The 12,564-nt window shown below is 41.1% G+C and overlaps 1 long non-coding RNA gene across 1 annotated transcript in view; it reads left to right on the forward strand.

Moving 5' to 3' along the window:
• Nucleotides 1–11,506, forward strand: part of LOC310879992 — an 81,852-nt gene extending 70,346 nt beyond the window's left edge. The window contains exon 3 of the long non-coding RNA XR_014571313.1: nucleotides 8,055–11,506. This is a non-coding gene — a long non-coding RNA (uncharacterized lncRNA). The remainder of the gene's footprint in view (nucleotides 1–8,054) is intronic.
• Nucleotides 11,507–12,564: the final 1,058 nt, after the last annotated feature.

A 12,564-nucleotide genomic window follows, 5' to 3' on the forward strand; every position in this document is an offset into this window, starting at 1 on the left:
TGTCAGCAGTGAGTTTTGGATTTGCGTTCTCTGCTGGTGGAGTTACTGCAGTTGTTCCATCTTTTTCGTGTTGATGTGTGTAGTTGAATGTCAATCTTGTTAAATTAGCTGTACGCCAAATGTGGCTTATTCTGAGATTTCCCACAAAGCTTTCTCATGGGACGAACCTGTGTTCTTTTGCTCTTTAAAAACAAACAGAAATCCATTTCTTGTTACTCTAGTTATAACTGCTTTCATTTTCCTGCTAAACAAAACTTCAGTATAACTCAGGGTCAACAGCTGAAGAGGGCTGATGACATTGCAGAGATGTGCCAAGGGGCGATGGCAACAGAAGAGCTAGCTGGTGTGCATAGACCTGCCACATGGATCAGTGTGGTTACAGGAACTGAGATTTCCATTAACTTAATGAGGATTGCATTGGTCTGTGTTTGTTACAGATTATTTTCTGTAGTCCTTTGCATTAGTTATTAAAATCTCTCTCCACAGGCGGTCTGTTTTACGTAGGCTCAGTGCCTATCTACTGGAGACCAGTTTCCATAAGCAGAAGGTAACAGACCACTTAAAGTGGATCTTGCGCTACAATCTCTTAAATGAGATAATTTAACAGAATATTGATCCCACATTGTTAACTTATTGCGGCATATTGAATATGAAGCACTACAAGGCTGTAATTTAGTTGGAAAATTCTTCAAACAGGCTATCATTTCTTTTCTCTTCTTGCTCACAAAATGAGCACAGTTGAAATATTTCCAACCTGGGTTGGTTGCTGATAGGTCATCAGTCCTGGCTTTATTTTAAATTTATAGATGATTAAATAGAAGACTTCTAATATTTTCAGCTTTACAGCAGCAGTTGCAGTTTTCTCCTTTATTATTAGGCTCTTCTGATATTTAAATTAGGGAACATTTCAAACCCTCTCCTTCAGAAGCATCTTTCCTGTGGTGTCATGAATGCTGGGCTACTGTTGATAACTTTACACTAAAAACACTGCATAGTTAATTTACTTAAAATGAAATTTGGAAGGCTTCATCTTATTAGTCTTGCTTTATAATGTAATGCAGTTTTATAGAATAAGAGATAATCTATCACCACTGCTGCAGATTTCTGGAATGTGGATGCTTTTTATCTTTCAGGATTTAATTTAAGTTTGATTTAATACATTAGAAGATTTTCCCAGTTCCCCTTCCCCCATTCACAGAAGTCTGATCGCTATTTTTGTCATCAGAGCAGGATCTCAGTTGGTAGAACTATCAAGAAATTAAGGAATGTTTTCACTATTAGCATGTAGAACAGAGGAATATACGAGGTAACATGTCACTAAGCTTGATTGCTTTGCAAAAGAAATGGGAATTTATGCCTGTTTTTCTTCCTGATGTATAAAATAACTTGATTTTTAAAAAGTGTTACCATTTTGTCCTGAGAAATCATATCTTTTCTTCCCTTAGAGGACAGATGTTATAGTATTGTGATTACAAATGGATCTTTACCCTAAATAGTTGAGAGAGGAGAAGATATTTCATGCTTTTCTAAATCGCTGATTTGGATAAATAAGCATTTGTTCTCTCTGAGAGATTCAGCAATTTCTTTTCTATTTATTAAAAGGATGAAAAAATCACTTGTAAAAAGTTCTCTAGTCTTCCAACAAGTCCTCAAGGAAAAGTGGTAAGGATGAAGTTTCAAAGTCCTAATGCTATTTAAATCTCCAAATTATAGATATAGATATGAGATTTTAGCACTTTAGAGAAAAGCAAAGAAGCAAGCTTCACTTTTTGTTTCTCAGCGATCTTTTATTTCTAATCTCACCTGGTACATTTAATTAGGATTTCCTCAGTGGTAAAGACAAATAGTTTAATTATGTAAAATGTTATACAAGAATATACTGAACTGGAAATTTAACTGGAGATGGATTCAGTCATTTTTGAGATGTCCTGGCTGAATCTGGTACCACGGTGACTCTTCAGTCTTTTGACTTGCCAGCAATGTTTCTTGCATTTCAGGGGAATTGTCCCTAGTTTCAAAAACCTAGCGCTGCTCTGAAATTTTAGAGGGCTATGTAACAACCCAATCCAATTGTGTCTTGTGGTTGCTAGAAAATGATTATGGATGAGGAAATGATCTGCAGTAATGACTGCAGTGGAGAAAGGAGCGCAGCAGTCGTAGACAGGATGCAGCAAACCCTCTGGAGATCTTTAATACCTCTTGGCCTTCCTTAATGAAATCCAGTCATGTCAATAACAGATAAATGCTCCTCACAGAGCAGGGGATAATGCTGAGAAGATGGGTCTTTAAACCCAGCATGACACAGCTACTGGGCATTTGTGATGTTATTGGTAAATACTTGAGGAAGTGTATAATGTATGCTTATTTCACTTTTCTTATATAATACTTTCTTATAACGAAAGCAAAGTTGCCATCCTTCTCATCCCCATTCTGTCATGAAACAGAAAAGAAGCTGGCTGGCTGCTCAGCTAGGGGAACATTGCCAACAGGGGCTTCTTGGGCATGGTTCATCCGATGAGCTGCAGGAATGGCTCTGGGAGTGCCTCTTCCAAAGCAGGTCTCACCAAAGGTGCCCTCAGAGCTTCTGCGTGGGCCTGAATTTTTGCTTTTCAAAGCCTGTCTTGGGCTTTCTTTCTTGGGTGCAGGGGGAGAAGTCAGCCCCAAATAATGGTCTTCAGACACTTCGCTCAGAAATTAATTTCCCTCATAGCTGATGGGAATGGGATCTGCTGTGATGTGGTCTGTCTGTGCTGAGTAGAGAAGGACCCAGAGTGACCCATGTCTAACCTCGCTGCTTTGGGTCCATAACGTAAGGCAGTGTGAAACTGTCCTGTTCCCAGCAGGGGCGTAAGGATGTGGACTGTGTACGTTGGTGCTTTCCCAGCTGCGAGGAAGTGATTTCTGCCTTTGTTCTCCATGAAGTAATTTGGTGGCTTTGAATCTGTAGATCTTTTCTGTACCTGGTAGAACCAAATCTCTTGGTTACTAAGAAATGAAAAAGGAGGTAGTTTATTTTACAGTATCTTTAGAAAATTTAAAGTTTAGGACTGCTGTGAATTCATATTTTGACCCACTGGGTCAGGCAGCGCAAGGTGGGGAGCAGGGGAGAGAGGGAGTGCGGGGCTTAGTCCACAGGGGGAAGGGGCAGGGGGTGAAGGGTTTCCCTGTAGCACTTCACAGTATTTCTAAGCAGAAAGCCATTACCATCCCGATTAAATGTCATCCATCTACCAGCACCACCCAAGAAATATTAGGAGAAACAAAGGCACCCTGAATAATACTCAACATATCCTTATTTTGACCTGTTGTGGGAATAAATGCCCAACTTGCTACGAGGAGCACGTTACTGTTTTCCAGTCAATTAGGTGCTTTAGCTGAGGCTTCTTAGGCGGTCATGACAGCTCTGCCAGTACATGGGCAGACAAAAGCAGGAACGTGGCCATGACGCATTCATATAAAGAGCACTTTGTAATGAAATTTGAGTTTGTGCATAAAGCCTGCTGGAGGTTAACAGTGACCTTTGTAATTGTTCAAATGTTGCTTTGATTTAATTGTTAATCTTATACCCGCGGAAGAAAAGCCAACCTCCTCTTCCACTTGTGCCATGATCGTAGTCCCCGGCTGTTTCTCATTGTGTCTATTCATGACAGACGAGCCTGTCCCTGGAGCCAGCCCCTGGAAGCCACCTGCATTACAAAATGAATGCATTGAGCTCAAGCAGTCTAATCTTTCTAATAACTTTTCCGTATCAGGGACAGGAGAATCTGTAAAGATATCGATCCGGCAGAATGGTACATTATTAACTTGCGGTGATGGCCTTTGTGACTGACAAGGTAGTTGTAATAAGCAAATACTTATCGGCGATCAGCAGGATGAAGGAAAGAGACATCAGGACCAACAACCAGGGCCCAGGCAGGAAATGGGATTTTGGGCCCAATTCCCACCGGGGCCATTATGTGACTGTGTCGCATATTATCTTCTGTGAACTCTGGTAGCCGAGGCACAGGTAGTTACTTTCTATTCCAGAATACCTCTGTACAGTGATAAATGTAGATGGATAAGACATTATTATCTACAACTGCTTTACCTTGGTAACCGCTCCTACGCCGCTTATAGGTTCTCTTTTTCTAGCTGATGTGGCCTTTTCTAATTCCTGGCTCTGTTCTTGATTTATATCCTGTAATTTTTTTCTGAGAACACAAAGGCATTGTTACCCCTTGAATCTGAGAACTGATTGCCTCCAGTTTCATGTTTCCTTGGGGTGTTCTGTACCTTTGTTCCTTGCAAAATGAGGAAGGAAAACACAACAAATATCTATTTGGAACGGCATGAGAAACATTGTCTGCATGACCCCTGTAAAGATGGCAATGTTTCAGTCTGAAATGTATTGCAGACTATAAAAATTATGAACAGGCGAGGTAGGCCTGTAGTACTGTGCACTGTCTGTGCGTACAGTGGTAAACATTGACCTCTTTACTTTCTAAAGATAAGAATTTCAGCTGTATTCACGTACTGTGGGGAGGGATGTGCCCGTTGCCGTCTCCCTTTTACAGGGAGCCCGATGCTGCGGATGCCTCTCCATATCCTGGAGCTCTGAGATGCTATTGTAGCCCGAGCCACCCTTACACGCGAACTGTACACGCTACAGAAATGGAAGTCAGACTTTGTGGAAACTAGTAATAAAAGGGAAATAAACCCAAGCTGGTGGTTAATCACCCATTTATTCAACTTGGATAATTCTGGTAGCTGAAGCTGAGATCCACAGCTGGCGTAAATTAAGAGCTCCATTGTCTTTGGAGAGTGTTTACACCAACTGTGGAGTTTATCAGGGATATTTAACTTTTAGCTTAGCTGGCAACTGTAAATCAGGGGCCCAGTTCTGTTGCTGGTTGCTCTCAAACAGCCTCTTGTGGAAGAAGCGTGTTTTGGTCCAAGTAAAGGAGGTTTCTGTGGGGAAACTTGGCTAAATGGCAGTCAGCATGCTCCATAAAACCATGAAGAGCTGAGCTGAGCATCATCCTGGGGAACGACTAGAGAGCCTGATGCTGTAGCCTTTCTGTTATACTTTTATGTAGATGATGATGAGTTTAACATTTTTAGTGTCCCACTCAGTAATAGTAAGGCTCTCGTAAAATAGATGCTGGTAGTCAGAATATTTAAAGAAAATGAAGGTTTGTCGAGAGCTCGCTAAATTAACAAATATTTATAATTTCCTTTCCCTGCTGCCATTAATTTTCCTTCCCCTGGTTATAAGTGTGCAGGTAATTATATTTTCCTGCATCTGAGGGAGGAATAATTAGCAGCATGAAGGCGGCTTTCAGGGCTTGGAATAATGGGACCTGGCTTCCAGGACAGAAGAGCCAACTGCCAGCGTGGAAGCAATGTGTTTCTGCAAAGCAAGGCCGTTTCTGCAGACTTGTGGTTGCAGAGATGGCCGTACACCGCAGGTCTCAGCCACTGTCCTGCATACACTGCTGCCCTTTTCTCACCCCAAACCACGAGACTCCCAAACGGTTGTGAGTTATGCTTCGAGGTGAGAATTGCCCCAGTGTACGTGCTAGCAGGAAGATTACATTCCGCTATTAGTCTTGTTATTTTGGTGTAATAATACACCAAATGAAATAATCTCTCAAGCTAAATGAAAAATACCGAGCAAATCCCAGGCAAGGAGCAAGTGTGGGTGTACCATAACTCTGACATTTTCTCCGGTCTCTGGCATTTTGTCCATTTCTATATATCATCACCATGGCTACAGCAGTAACGTCTAAGAGAACTCCAATGTAAATCTGACAGCACCTCCTTAGTGGTACTTAAAATCATGTAATTAAGTAAGAAAAGGCTGCTGATTGAGGAGGTTAGAGCTGCTTGCAGAAGATTACAGCACATTTCATGATTAACAATCAGAACATTCTTTTCCAAACCTCTACTTAATTTAGCAGACTGAGGTTTCGGCTGAGAATAAGACTCTGCTCTTGAAGTCACACCGAGGAGGGAGAACAGTAATTTCTCACCATTTTCGCTGCTTTCCCGGTGTTTACTCCAGTGTCAGTCTTCATTCTAATTTCACTTTTGCAGTTAACTGACTTAGCAGAAGTACTGAAAAGGCAAAAAGGTCAACTCTGTTGATCATACCACTGTAATTCACTTCAGTCTCTTGGCAGTTTATAATTAGGATGGAAGAATAGCATAAAAACAACCCATTTTAGTGACAAAAACTCTGCAACCACCAGTTAATGTGCCAAAATTAATCTTTTCTCTTTGCGTCCCTAAAATTATAGGTTGGTATCAGAGATAAACTTGTGTTTCCTTACTGGCAAATACATTTCTGTGAACTGTGCACTTAAACTGTTTGCGAGGAAGAAAAAGAATTCGCATATGGCATATTGGGACATTATGTAGAGTTTTAAATAGTAGATGTTGTTGGTGTATATGGAACATTTAAGGCAAAGTCATAGTGATGAAAGCGATCCTGACAGGTGAGTCCTGTGTTAAGTTGTGCAGGGTGTGACGGATTTTTCTTGTGAAATCTGCTGGGTTTGGGACCACCTTCAGGGAGAGGAGGACGATGAAAAACTTCGGTACTTCTTTACCGTCATTGCCTTCCATATTAATATGAGTCCACATCAACCTCCAGATTTCTCTGGGGATTATTTAGCTTTTCCTCTGTCTCTTAGGGTACCCGTATGTCACGAGTTAAAGAAACAGAATTTTCCTGTTGTCTAATGTCTTCCTACACACCCCACCTAACATGTTTTAGGAGGTTGTATATATTATGTAGAAGTGCACTAAGGATTGGAGATAAGCTGAATTTGGAAGTGTTGCATAGAAGGTCAAAAAAAAGTGCTTTTCATTTTTTAAAAAGAGTACGTAACAGAATAAATACCAAGTGTGGAGAAGAGTGAAAGCCCTGAGAAAAAGGAGGAAGAGCACGCAGCTGTGGAATTGAGACTTCTTGCCCACAGATCACCCTAGGGAACACACATTCCTGCTCTGATGCTGTCCTGTGTTTTCTTTTGTTTGTAATGAATACTCATTCAATTTCTCCTGCTTTTGGCTCTATCACACATGGGTTTTTGCAATATTGTTCATTTTTGCTTTCATGTGGCAGTTAATAATTATGAATGGTCATAGAGAAAAAGAGGCAGTTTTCCCCCACAGCTGAGCAGAACAGCAAAGATGGATGAAATAGCCATGTGAACACTCGTAAACTTTTGGTGGAGATAAGATGGGGAGGTTTAGCTGATATCTCTTCACATGGCTTTCTGAACGGAACCCAAATTCCAAAAAACATGTGAAGTTCTTTGAAAATGGGAAATGCAACATGTAGTAACATCAAGCTTCTCCTATTGCAAAATTTAAGGTGCTTTGTGGAGATAAATAAAATTAAAAAACTATATATATTTGTGATCCTAGAGGTCTGGTTTGAGTGTAAATATTGATGAAAAAGTACTGTATCTATGTCTGCCTATCCTTGCTGTGGGAAAGATGAAGATGAATCTGACTTTTTCTTAAAAACTCTGGGGGAAGTGCTGGCACGGATATCATTATTAGCATATGTTAAACCAGGGCAAAAAAATACTCTTTACATAAGCAGCTACTGCTGGAGTGATCAAATATCTCCACCGCTTCAGGTCAGAATGTGCAAATTAACACGAATATTCAAGTATTAAATCACTCCCAGTGAAAGGCAAAAGGTTTACAGAAAATGCAGGCTCTGTCATGCATCTGTCCACCAGCCTAGCTAAATGACAAGATGATATGCAGTCCGAAGGAATTATTGACTCAAAAGATAAGAACATGAAGTAGGTATTTTAAATTCAAGTCTGCAATTAACTTACCTCAAAATGATGTTACGGGATTTATATTACCAGAGGCTTGTTGGGATAAAAAGCAGAAATTTTACTACTGAGCAGGCATCAGTCAGGTACGTAGTTAATCTGAAGAGCAAAACACATCAGTGTCTGGAATTTAGATGCTTGCAATAAAATAAAGGAAATGAAGATGCAAAGCAGGGTACGTAATATTCATTACAGAATTTTGTGTGTGTTGGAAAGGTGAGAAGATCCACAGTCAAGTTAAAGGAACAAGATGAAGATTTTGTGGAAAGTTCCTTTGGAAGTCTTTTGGAATTTGGGTTCCAATCAGAAAACCATGTGAAGACAGAAATCCTTTGATATTATTGCACGTCAGTTACACACATACAAAAAAGGCTTTCCTTGCTTAAGGCTTTAAAGCAAGTCAGGTAAGAAAAGCAGTTGTGCCAATGTATGGTATTCTTGGTCATGACCAAGCACTGAGAAGTGCTGGATAGACATTGGACTTTCCAGACTATGAGAAAAGCTGTAGTTTTGCATGATTTTCTCATATAAAAGAAAAATGACTGTATTTCCTGCTGAAAAACAAATGATCTTCAAGTTCTAGCTTAATTTCAGACCTCTGAAGATGCAGGAACCTGTAACATTTTTTCTAACGTTGCCTTTGTAGTTGATATTATCCCAGAGTTTTAAAATCTCAATAATATATTTTCAGAATTGAAAATTGCAGCGTTCTGATTCAGATGAGTTGAAATGTTGTGTTATGACACTAGTAAATAGCTCCTTGCAGTTTTTAAACAAGAAGTGAATGCTGACATGTTTCTCTGGTACTTGTGTTCTGACTAGTCAGAGTTACCCAACACAAAGTATTCTGCCAGACAGTTTGTGGTCACCCTGTTCTATAGTTCTTTATGATTTTTCATTCATCTGACTCCTGCTAGCCTTGCAGTATAATCCCTCTGATTTGTGCATCTCACGCAAGGATGGCTGACTTTGAAGTATTTTTATTTTCAGCCGGCTGTCCTTCAGTTCCTAGGTCAATTGGTGAGAAATGCAATTTCTGACCTATAGGTGTGTCTCTCGGAAGATTAGCCAAGGAACTAGGGAGGTAGGAAATGCCATTTTAAGCTATTTTTAGTCTGCCAGAACTGTGTTCCCGAGTAAAAGGTAGAATAACTGTGTAGATCATTGGTACAGGTCCCATTTGCCGACATACTTCATCCTGCCTCAGTTTCTTTCATACCGCATGTGAGGGGCCAGCCGTGGCCACTTCTCTGGCTGTGGCCCACTGTGGGATGTCCTTCGAGGCTACGTGAGTCCTGAGAGCAAGTCAAGCCTTCAGAGCCAAGGATGCATGGAAATCTTGCTAGAAACCAGATCCCCAAATCACGTTCCTCATTCAACCGGGCCTGAGCTGATACCATATTTTCAAGCTTCATATTTTAGTTGTATTTTAAATAGTTTCTCTAGGTTCTTCCTTACTCAGTATTGCTACAGAGAGCTCTGAAATATGAAGGAAGGGACTCTCCTGGAATAGATGTGTAACTATTTAATGTGCCCATTTGACTCACGTTTTCACATAGAACAGCTCAGTGAGTATTGTTTTGTTTTTTTAGTTATTCATAGACAGTTTCCAGTGTACTAAAAGAGTGCTTTAAAAGGTGTAAGTGGTATACGGAAACACACATTTCAGAAAGAGGGGATGGACTCTGAAACTTGAGAGAACAAAACTGAAAGCTCTGAATACGTACGAAGACTCCGCTATGTTTGGGGTCAGAGTCAGAACTGGGCAACAGGTACCACAAAGGATGCTCAGATTTTTTTTTTTTTTTTTTAGTAGCTGTGAGTTTCTGGGATTTATTTAAGTTGATATGAAATATGTAGTGTTTACAGTTAGAGGCTTTGTTGATCCTTGAAGTAGCGATGTTCTGTAGCTTGTTACTCATCCAGAAATAGGTGAAGTGGCTTTCCAGGTGCAAATATCGGTCATCTTTGTGCTTATCGGCAGTCTTTCCTGCTTCAGTGAAAGTTTATGGCTGCTGACCTGGTTGTACAGCTTCCAAGTAAACATGGTAAATTTTTTTTTTTTTTTTTGGAGTGTAGACAGTCCCCTTCACATATGCTTGCTAGAGAGAAAAAGAAAAATGTCCGAGTCCGTGGCTGCAGAGGATGGAGCCGCGACCAGGCTGACGAGGTCGCCCCTGTTGGCTGTCTTGCTGTACCTCCGTGAGCTCTGCCCTGCTTCTGTTGGGAAGGAAATGTGTGCATCTGCACTTGTTCAGCTGCACAGCCGTGCGGACTGGGGATGCACAACGGTTTTGTTTCTTTAGGACTTTTCCCTTCGATGTTCTCCACTTAAGGTGTTTTAAAACAACACTTTCCTTACTGCACTGTGCTCCCAACATTGTTAGTAATATCTGCACCTCTGCCTGTTGTAGACCAGATTTGGGTTATAATATTTAAAGGATTTTTTACATTGCTGTTCAGTAGTGCAAGCAAAATGCTGTAGTGTCTCCTCTTTCTCGTGAATCCCTCGTGGAGCTGAGTCGATCATGCTGGAAGTGGGACTCTGCTTTCTCATCATATGCCCTCAGTCAGCTGCCCAGCTTTTCTTTACCTCACCAGCAGATTACCTATCAGTCAGGATTTCCAGTAATGGTATCTATTATTTTGTTGTGCTGTGAATGCTACCCTTGTTCTACCAGTTGCTGGGTTTCTACTCCCAGCTCCATCTTTTTTTTCTTTTTCCTACAGTTCATTAAACTCTTCTTGTCATTAGTCCGTGCAAGTGTAAATTTTGCATATGGAGAGGAGAACATTTCCCTGGGAAGTCAGGGTCATTTTTACAATCAGTTCCAGCTGCAGAAGTAACTAAAGAACTGCTTTCCTCTTAAATCATCCCTATATTGCAGGTATTCTAATTAGTGACATCCTTTATCTGATTGTAAGTCTGGTACACTGTGTTTAAAATGGCAGATTGTAGGTAAAGAAGGAAGCTTTGTGTTTTGCACAAAATTTTTCTGACCTATGCTTCAGCTGAGGTCTTCCATGTGATCTCTGTAAGGGCTCTCCGAACTAGTATCACAACCATGTAAATGGGTTGTTCCTGCATTAAAATTGTGCTGGAAGGTGACTCAATTAACCCAACGAAGACATTTTGCACCCCTTCGCCTGGCTCCTTCTTTGGGGCAAGCTGCTGCAGACTTTTGAGGAGCAGGTATAGAGAGACTTGAAAGGTCTCGGCAGCAGCGAGCACGAAACCACGGTTTCCATTACGCATGACCTTTTGTTTCACTTGCCACGTGCCATCAGCCTGATTCTCTGTACTGCTCTTTTAGCCGGGTGTTAGCAGGAGAAACACGTGCTTACTGCTAAGGGGCTACTTCCAAACATCGCCATCAAGTCAGAACTGGGGGTGGTTTTCTTCATGAGTGTCTTGAGGGCTGTAGCTCGTGAAATTGTTCAGGAAAACAGAAAACACAAACCTGCAGCCACTTGGGTATTGCCTTTCCAGGTATCTTTTTAGTAATAATCTGAAGGAAAGCTTGTGGAAGGGTCAGAAATACTTCTTTGAAGTGTTAATACAAGTGCAAATTATAGTAGGTTGTAGATCACAATCTAGCATAGAAATGAAAACAGGATCGTCATAATTCGGGCTCACTTTCCAGAGTTCCTCATTAAAGGCAGGCAGATCTTTTCAGTTTACTCCCTCAAGAGTCCTAGCCTCTTGTGAATGTGCCTGTGGGGATCTGGTCGTGGAGGCAGGATTCACCTCTGGTGCTGGGGATTTGGCAGTAAAACCAAATCATCGGTGCACGGAGGATGCTCTCCTACACCCTTTATATGTGAACAATTTGGATATTTGCGGTGAGAAGGATTTAATACTCTTTCAGAGAAGGCTGGTAAGAATGTTTGTGAATTTGTGAAGTAAAAGGCTTTTAAGGAGATGGGGTTTCAAAACTTCATTAAGGGTTGTATTTTTGTCCTGCATCTCTGTGCGTCCACGTGGCAAGGAACGTGGGGCGAGAACTTGCGGGCTGCCCCTGGCAGGAGCTGGCAGGGAGCTGCAGGCACCCGCCTCTCCCCAGGGTTGGCCGTGGCTGTTCTGCTTGTGCTGAGAGGGTTGAAGGAAGTATCAAAACCCGGGGCATTGCTGAGCAAACTGCAACTCCGGCGCTGCAATAGTCTCTTGTCACCAGAAAAGCAGTTTGTCTGTACATAGTGATTTTTCATATTTTCTGCATAAAGTGTTTCCCCAATAGCGTTACCTAAGAAAAACAAATACATTTGCAAACGTTCTGCAGTAGGACTGCTATTCCCCTAAGTGCCACGTATCCGTTTCTGCAAGAGCTTGTGCCTGGTTGTCAGTGTGATACAACTTCATAGCAATATCTAAATTCCTAAATTGCTTATGTGGCCTTTGCTATGCTAGGAGTGTAAAGATGAGGGATGAGTTAATCAGTGAGTTGCTAATTTACGTTTAATCAATAACATCCTTAATAAGTGCATGTTATCAAAGGAAAAACCATAAATTGCTATGCTATATCCCATTACTATGTACAGCAATCAACATTCAGACTCTTAATAACTTAGATTGAAATTTTATTATCATGTCTTGAAATAGGCTTGTATTCACCTCTGCCTTGAGTTATTTCTGTTGTCTCCAATTGATATGATAATGGGGACTCTTTCAAGGCCTTTGCATCGGGCTTTTCTTCCAGCCAGGAAGGTGAATTTAATTGACACTTCC

Source organism: Anser anser (assembly GCF_964211835.1).
Source record: "Anser anser genome assembly, chromosome: 12".
NCBI lineage: Eukaryota > Metazoa > Chordata > Aves > Anseriformes > Anatidae > Anser > Anser anser.